Raw genomic sequence first — 9,358 nt, 5'->3', positions numbered from 1 at the left:
CCTAGAGCAATGTCTTCTTGAGCCGTGAGTCACCTTAACTGTGATGTACTTGTTTGGACTGTTTCTGCTTAAAAAAGAAGCCCTGAGCAAATCTTCCAGGTGCTTCACCCCAAGGTAGACCCAGCAGAGAGTGTGCCCGACCGCAGCAGCGAGGGGCTGCATCCCCATGTCCTGCAGGCGCAGCCAGGTGGGCTCCTGCCCTGCAGCACATGGCACAGCATGGAAGGAAGGGCTCCAGTGTCACGGAAACCCACACTGATGTGACATGAAAGCAAATGCTGTTTTGAACCCCGCAAGAAGGGCTCTCCCTTGCTGCTGTCAGACGAACCTTTGCGCTGTGGTGCTTGCAGCCTGAGCAGGGCAGTGGTTTGGGAGCAGGGGGCTTCTCTTCTGCTCCCACCGCTGCACCCATCGCTTTTGCCTCTGGCTGCGCAAGTGCCAAATGCGCCACTGGCACAGCCCATCCTGTCCCCGTGTCCTGCAGCAGGGCTCAGCGCCATGGCCTCGGCTCCAGTGTGCAATGAGGCAGTGAGGGCTTCATCGGTATTCAAGTTGTCCCTCACATGGGTCCCAGACCCTGACATGGCTGACAGCAGGGACCGCTGCCTTGAGGTGCCCCAGGAGGAGCAGCCTCTTGCAGGAGTTAGACAAACCTGCCCTCGACAGTGCCTCCAGGGAGAGTTTGCGGCAGTGAGGAAGGATCACGTTGGATGTGATTCAATGGCACAGAGCGGTGCTCACCGAGGACCCACGGCCGACTGCTGACCCTGCTTGTGGCTGGACTCTGTCCTTGGCAAACAGCAGAGCAAAACAACAGCCTGGCAAAATTAAAGCCTGAAAACCTCTCCTGGCTTTTCTAACATGACTGAAACACAGCCAGTGGTGAGGGGAAGGGGAGAGCACCAGTTTGGTAGCTCTTTTTAATTAGTCAATGAGTAAGCAAGGTCCAACAAGAATCTGGAGAACATCCCTGTCATTGCTAGTGGTGTCCCCTGACTTAAAAGTCCCCCGTTTGACTTCAGCAGAGGATTTTGCACTTGTGTAATGCAGCCCTGCTGTTATACAACTAACTCCGGCCACACATTTTATGGTTTCACTTGTGATTCATATCACACAGGAGCTGAAACATGCTCGCTGGCTCCTGCCGAACAAAAGTCACACTGCGTTATTTAGGTTAAGGTTTGTACTACGCAGACCCTTGATCAGCAACAGGCATATCAAACAAATAGACAGTAGTTAATATTTACAGGACCAAAGATCACAGAAATCAATACAGTCTGTGAGATGACTGAGAGCCAAAACTTCAAAACCAGAGGTAAAACTTTCCAAACTAAAGGGCTAGCAAAAAAATCTATCAGTGTCCGACAATGCAGTTTGTTTCTTTCCCTTCTACATCCTCTTGAGCAATGCCTCATGTACAACTTAGACTGAAAGCTTCTAACCCTAAAATCAGGCTTTATATCACATGCTTCAATGAAAGGATTTGGAATAGGCAAAGGAACACCAAGCTAATCCCAAAGGTATCTAGTTCACGGAGAGCTTTCTTGGAACTTGTGCAACAGCCAAATATTGCAGCCTGGTGCTTCCTAAGCTGCCTTGTGGTCTGCAGGACATGGGTCCATGGGCAAATTTTTGGGGGATACAACTCCTATTTGCAGACCAATAACTTTGTGCAGTCCTTTATTCTTGCGTCGTGCAATTTCAGACTCCAGGAGATATGTCATGGAAAAAAAGTTGCAGGAACAGGGAGAGATAAGACACAGAGAATAAAGCAGGCAAAAGCATATGGCCTCCCTTCCAGCTGTTTCCTGTAACAAGTGGTTTTGACTAGAGGAATAGGTCTCTATCAGACCTATCTCTCTGACCAGAGAAGGTCTCTCCTGAAGTCCCATGCTGTACCCTTGTGCTGAAGCCCCTGAGCCCTTGCTGGACGTTCACATTGCACCTCCTGCTTGGCAGCCCCAGCATAAATCCAACTAGAGAGCAGGACATCGGTCCAACTTTAGGGGACAAGGACTCCATTTGGTTTAGCTCCTTTTTGGAAAGCATCCTCATGTGCAGGGCATGTCCCTGGCCAGGCGTCTAACCTGGTACTTGCCTCAGAGTTGCAGCACAGGCCAAGAGTGTACAAAAGCTGGAGGGTGAGGGTGGAGCGGCAGTGCGCAGTACACCGTGTTTGCGGTTCCAGATGATGCTCTAACCGCAGGCTTGTTTGTGGAGCCAGAGTTAAGCTGAGACTAGTTGCAGACTGGGCCTGAGTCCCCTTGCGCTGGGCTGGGGGGAAAGGGCCTAGGAGAAGAGGCAGGCCAAGAGGGCAGCTGAGGAGGCAATGTCACCAGAGAGGTGCAGAGGTGGCCAGTTGTGGCTAGAATTATGCTGGTCTAAAGGTGGCCCTGGAGCTGTACCTGTGGCCACAGAGCTCAGCCGTAATCCCAGGAGGGAGGAAGATTTAATGCAAAAGGGTTGTTCTGTGGCTGGAGCTGCCCAGTGCCGTCCCCGCTGGATACTTCGCTGGTCTTGTGATCCCTCAGCCCTGCATCCTAGAAGACCCCTGAAACAAGAAATCCTGGAAAGGTGCCTTCCATAACCACCAAAGTTAATCCTCCCACTGCCCCCCTCCCCGCAGCCTGGCGTGGCTGAGCTCTTTCTCTCATAGCATGACAAATGCAAAGAAATCCTGCTGCAGAATTAAATTGATTGATATTTAAATCGGCAGCTTTCAACCTGTAGCCCATGAAATCCCGCGGGTTCAAGGTAAGTAACCAACAAATGGGAAGCCTGTTGTCAGAAGGCTTAAATTTGCCACAGGGGGACCCCACATCTGTTGGGGAAAATATCTGGGACCATAAACGTAAAATGGTCCACAGACTCCCAGATGTGTGTTTGCCCATAAACCATCCGATATTCTGGTGGAACAGCATTCCTACGGAGTTAGTTTAGCCACGAGATAAAAATAGCCAGGCCTAATATTTGGAAAAGTTGTCTATGTTTTGCAAATTTGTATAAAGCCATTATGCAAAACCAGTTGTGTCATGCCTGTGTCATTTAATATCACAGGGATTTAAATCTTGGCTAACCCAACTGGCCAGGCCAGTTCTTTTATAATCCTGAAATAAAAAAAGTCATGTGTATTCTGTGTGGGGCTCTATTTTTGTTTCTTGCAGGCTTCTAGCTCTTTCTCCATTGCTGAACTGCTTGCATAATACATTGCAATTTTAATTCAAGGAGAAAAGCATTTTCTGGCTGCCAATGGCTTAGGCAGTAGGAAATGTTTTACCAGTAAAATTGGGCAGGTAGTTTTATTGGTGACTGCGGAGGAGGAGGAGGTTAAACCACGTGAAGTTTTTTCTGTGTTCTGGCATTTATTAACAAGACAAGGCAGGGACTATATTTGCTCTCAGAGGGATTGGTGGTCAATGCTGCAACACGATTTCATGCTGCACAAGGAAAGCTCTGCTTAAACCCTTTGAAGGATGAGAGTGAGTTAAGTAGAGACTGCGGTTTCACCTGGTCCCACTACACAGGGCATTCAGCATATAAAAAAGCTTTTTGGCTGTGAGCTCATCTTGCCACATCTATATTTATTGAAGATAACGCAGAATTAGACAGTACTAATGACGCTAAATGACACTCAGCTCTTTGCAGTATGATGGTAAATGGCCTTATTGAAGTAGGCACACGCTGTTCGCCTTGGTTTGCAGATGTGGAAACTGAAGTGCAGAGGTGACCTGCTCGAGGTGACAAATACTAACTGGCAGGACTGTGACTAGGACCCAGTACTGCTTTTTTCTGGAGTGCCCTTGTGTGACCTGTTCCCAGACTTTGTATTATGGATTAGCTCCAGCCTTGTCTCTGTGCTGCTGAACTTCTGACCTGTCATGTGTGGCTGTAGGTCAGCAACTGGGACATACCCAGGGACTCAAATAGTTGATTTCCTCTTGTCCCGGGACATGAATTAGCCACGCTCCTGATCTCTTGCTCTCTGCAGCACTTTAAACACTCTGCCCCATACTGAGCTTCCTACAGAAGCATCTTCATCCCTGGAAGTCATTTAAGAAAATGTTCAGTAGCTGTTGTTCAGAAGTGCTATAAGGGCAGCTGGCCAGGAGGTTGGATTAGCTGATCTCTGCTCACGCCCTAACTGATCTTATCTGAATGTCTAAAATATGTTGACACCCTATTTTCTGGCAGGGATTGTGCTGAAGAGTCTCAGTTGTTTATCACCTGCCATCTTGTGAGAATCATGGTGGCTGCAGTCCTTGTCCTCCAGAGCTGTTGCTGCTGGAACCAGCCTGAGGCCACTGGTGCCTTGGGATGCATGTGCCAGGGTTGCTGTCTAACCAGTGGCTGATGGTTTGGCTCTTGAAGATGCTGGGCATGTGTCAGCAGCAGGATCCTCTCAAATTAAATCACAGTTGTCCAGAGTACACATGGTTTTCACACAACTGTCTTTCCCGAAAGCTTAGTCAAGGTGGAAACCACCGAGGAGTGGAAGTAAGCCCCTGCTTGTGCTGCAACACTTTCTCTGAGCTTGGAAGATGCTAATCCTACTCAGTATTAAAATACAAATTTTCCTCACAGGATGAGGCAGGCACTTAAAACACTTGATTTGATTTATCAAAGCCTTTTGACTAAGCTGTTAGAAGCACTTCAGCAACCTCTGAAAAATTGCTTAGGTCACCACTGCCTTGGGATCTCACACGTTTTCATGCCCAGGCCACAAATACATGCATGTAGAGTGTTGTGGGAAAATAACGGAAGATTGGCAATGAGGACTCTAAACACGCTCAAGTGACTTGCACCTGGGGTGTATAAAAACACAAATTGTTGTTTAGCCTCCTGTATTGGACAAGTAGAACATCTGTATTTAGATACCATATGCCTGTGATAAACTTAGAGGCACCCTGTGGAACGTGCTTGAGATTCCTGCCCTGCTGTGGGAAAGATCAAAGCACAGTGGTAAACTACATCTGCACGAATCCCTGATATACAGGTGAAAACAGCAGGTTTGGTGATCCTCTAGCATGGACCGGGCTCCATGCTGCCTGCGTCCCTGCTTGTGTGCCTCTGCCCAGGTGCTGCTTCAAGGATTCCCGGGTGGCAAGGTAACATAAATAAATCTACTCTGCATTTCATCAGTGGTTTTGTGGTTGTTCCTGCATCCTGCCTGTGCTGCCTCACACAAATGTATAGTATGTTCAACGTGTATGTATGGAATCTGGTTCCCATCGTCACCATATCTGAGCACCTGCTATTGTACTTTTGAGAAGGGAAACACTATTATCCCTGTTTACAGAGAGTAAACTGAGGCACAAGGAGTCCAATGCCCAGATGAGGAGTGCCTGACTCCTCCCTGTCTCTCACTGGAATTCTGATGGGAGTTGGGTAAGAAAATGCTTTTTCAGTTGTGTAGCTTAATTACTTGTTTGGGCACAGAAGACAGCTACAAAGAATTGAACCTAGATTTCAAACTAGCACATTATGCGCCAGACAGTCCCCCTTCCCCCTCCCACAGAGGTAGAAATATAATGTTCACATAAGACAATCAAGTTGTTGTCCTTGGCAAGTACTGGTATTCTTGATCGAGTAGTTTCTCTGGTTTCATAGTTTAATTCAAATCTGAATATGAATCCAATTATTTCTCAGCATCTTAGGAATGTGATTTTTCTACTACTGTGAGTTTGAGTTGTCACTGCTTTGAAATCTTTAAAGTTAGATTTCTTACACATTACACACGTTTATACCTGTCACATTGCATTCTCCCGCTTGCTTTTGAAAAGAAGAAATCATTAATGTGTTCTTTTTCTCATGGGAAAATATATTTTCTCTGTCTAGAATTACATTGAAATAGAGAATCAAAATCGAGCTTCATACTTTTTTTCAGTAAATTGAACTATTGTACACTATTTTTCTCTCAATACTTTGTGTTGACTTATATTTAATGCATGCCATTGTCATTTCCAAAGCTTTCATTTTGCAGGGAATTTAGAGGCACATCCTCGGTCCTTTGAATGCAACACGTCATGTTTCTACAGACCTTGGTTTGCTTTCTTTTAATTCCTCTGTTCTCTGGAGGTGTCCTTTTCTGCGCTTGAGAATACTTCTCATTATTGTATGGATTCCAGCTTAAAATTACGTTCCTTCCCAACACCAGCTGGTTCATCAATTCCCTTTGAAATGTGAGCCTGTATGCAAGGGTATGAATGACATGCGACAGATAAAATGCATTCTCCTTAGGGCCAGCTGCTCTTACTAAGAATTTGGCTGCCTACAGGTGAGGCGTTGGCCCTTTGAGGGTGAAATGTAGAACCCTGCACCCTGTTGGAGTGTTCATGGACCCCTCTCCAGTGCAGACGAGAGCCCACGGCCTCAGGATGGGACCCAAAATGGTCAGTGCTCCGGGCAAGCTGAGGGCAAGGCGAGACCTAAGCATCAGTCCTCAGGCACCTCAACTAGGGCTGTGGGCAGGCACCTCCAGAGAGGACTTGTCAGGGCAGATGCTCAAAGACTTTTCTTTCACAGAGTCAAGCAGGATTCACTCTTTTAAAACTAGGCTGGGGGGAAACATGGCCCATGTGCCCCCCTTCCCCTTGCATGAGAGCTTCAGTTTTCAAAATACAACAAATTAGCAATTTCTAACTATACTGTGAGGTAAATTTGATGGCTCTAATCATCCATAAACACATAAAAAGTTTTGCACTTTTGGTTGAAAGCAAGTACTTCTTAGGCAGTTCTTCTAGGTACTTAAATGGTTCCTTACCAGTTTTTGCTCTGTACGTTCCTACCTGACCATTCTGTATGCAATCTGTCTCCATTTCCTTCTCTTTCCATCTATGTCACCTTTTCAGAATTCCTCAGTCATCTGTTGAAATTGTGATCTATTATCCACACCTATGATTTCTAAAACTAATAGAGGAACAAGTCAAGAATAGAAAGATGGGCAAACTAGTATATTGCTCTGACTTACAGTTACAGTCCCTCCAAGAAGAAGAAACTGGAGCTCCCCTGCCTGTATGAGCATAAGGACCACCAGACCAGTGCCAGCCACTTGTGTTCTTGGTCTTCTGACATCCCTGGAATGTCTGATCCCATTTTTATGCCATCAGACAGCTTCAGCGTGATGGTACATCCCCTACCTGCCAGCAGGCTCCCTGGGTCCTAGAAGATGTGCTTTCAGATCCTCTTCTGGCACAGGAGGGAATTAATTTACCATGTTTACCTTCAGTAAATGAGGCTAGTATGCAGCATTTCTGCATTTAACATGACTCTTGATGCTGTTGGTGTGTGCTAGCTGCGTTATGAAGGTGCTGGATGGAGTCAGCCCCCAGGTCGCCCAGGCTAGAGCCATGCCTGCATCTTGTCTGGGACATGGGCACTGAGCACCTCGTCCTGCCAGCCTGGGGCAGCTCCAGCCTTGCCTGGGGGTGCAGCTGGAGGGCTCAAGAAATTTAAAAAACTGTACTTGTGTGCCTCAATGTGGTGCTGAGCAGAGGTTTTCAGACCCACAGGGAATGGAGGTGGAGTTTCAGCTCGTAGCTCCTCCAGCTGACGTGGTCTGTGATGCCACTTCTCTGCTCCCTCCTCAGTGCCACAGCACATCACCCATGCTCACAAGCACTCCGGAAAACATCTTGAACAAACAGTGGTCCATTTCTTTCTGTTCTTTCTTTAAATATCCACCATGATCTCCAGGCCTTAAGCAGCTAGTGCCCTAAAAAAAACATGTGTTCATCTGTGCGTTCTATTAAAGATAATAAGAAAGACATAGGGAAGTTTTCAACTTGAAATGAAATGTGTAGTTATAATTGCCTTAGTTCTTTTCTGGATTTTTTGAGCATCCTCTATCCACAAGGATAACAAAGGCAATCCATATGCACCTTATTGTTGCCAACACTAATATGATCTGACTGTCATGGAATCAAGACTCAAATAAAAATCCTAATGTCAGGAAATCAGCTCTGTTGTTTAAAATACCTTCTGTTAGAGCTATAATAAGGCAGAGAGGTGAGGAGGAGGTCTGAAGCTGTAGGTATTTCATAGACTATCAAATCTCAAGATGGAGCCAGATCCGTCCACATAAATATTTATATTAGAGAGACAAAGCTGCAGCAAATTCTTGGCTGATGTGAAGAGTCTTCAGCTGATGTGAATTTTTATGGCTTGTGCTTTCCAGCAGGGGCTGTGACAATTCACATCAGCAGAGGAGCTGCTACTCTATAATTAGCCAAATCCTTGCAACAGGGACTGCTGTCACCTTCCCATCAACCCTGCTCTCTGCACACGGTTGATATTTAACCAGTCACAAAAAAGCCGCTTATCAGAGCATCTCAACAGCACACCGAACAAAAGAATATCTGGAATTCAGGCTCGCTGTCAGACAGGCAGAGCCATGGAAAACAGCAGCATTAATTCAGGATCTTTAGTTATATTAGAAGATCAAAGATCAGCAGATCAAAAGAGACAGTTTCCTTCGCAAAATGCCGGATGCAGGAGTTGGACCGAAGTTGCTCCTGAGCCGCTGCCTCTGGGTTACAGCAAGGGAGGCAGTGTGGGATGGGGGCAGCGGAGCTCTCCCATGGGGAAGAGGGGAGAGCACGGGAATCTGCTTCTGCCTGCAGCCTGGGTCACTCCCATATGCGTCAGGGGCTGTGAAATTGGCTTTTACCCTGAGCGTTACATCTAGCAAAGCCGCCTGTTAATACCAACAGAACAACAGAGGGATTACTGGGGTGACGAGGTCTTGGCCAAATGGCCTCCGTCATATTTTTTCTGGGGCAGCGGGAGGAAAGGACAGGCTTTCCCGATCTCACTGCGATGCGGGAGAGCATGGTTTGACCTGTGTGGCTCTGAGCAGTGCAGCAGTAGCAGGTTCCCTGGTAAGCTTGTGGCCCTGTCCTGTCTGCCACAGCCTGGTGGAGAAATACACCAGTAAGGGGTTTTCCTAGGGTTTGCACAGCCCCATCAAACACCAAAGGCAGAGCTTAGCTGAAAGAAAGTGCCTACAGGATGAGAGAAAGACATGGACAAGCAAAGTAGTCAGAAACTGGAAACCAAAAAGATCGTGACATTTCACTGCATAAAGTGAACACAAAGCCCATTCCCGATGCATGTGCAGCCCTCATTATTCAAGCAAAACCACGGTCTCACCGCAGGCCAAGGAGTGGCCTTCACTGGGGATGACCCTGCAGCTCACCTCCCAAATCACAAACCCACACCTGGGCTGCAGCAGTACCTGTGGCTGCTCCTTGAGGGTTTCCCTGCTCTGGGGACATCCACACCAAGAGATGGCTGGGCACCATGGACAGGAACTGGGCTCTGCATGACATCCCTTAGATTTGATTTCTGGCATGATCTTGCT

The sequence above is a fragment of the Charadrius vociferus genome, unplaced genomic scaffold (assembly GCF_000708025.1).
Source record: "Charadrius vociferus isolate BGI_N301 unplaced genomic scaffold, ASM70802v2 scaffold704, whole genome shotgun sequence".
In the NCBI taxonomy this organism is placed as follows: domain Eukaryota; kingdom Metazoa; phylum Chordata; class Aves; order Charadriiformes; family Charadriidae; genus Charadrius; species Charadrius vociferus.
The sequence above is the reverse complement of the archived record's forward strand: the minus strand, read 5'-3'. Positions refer to the sequence as shown.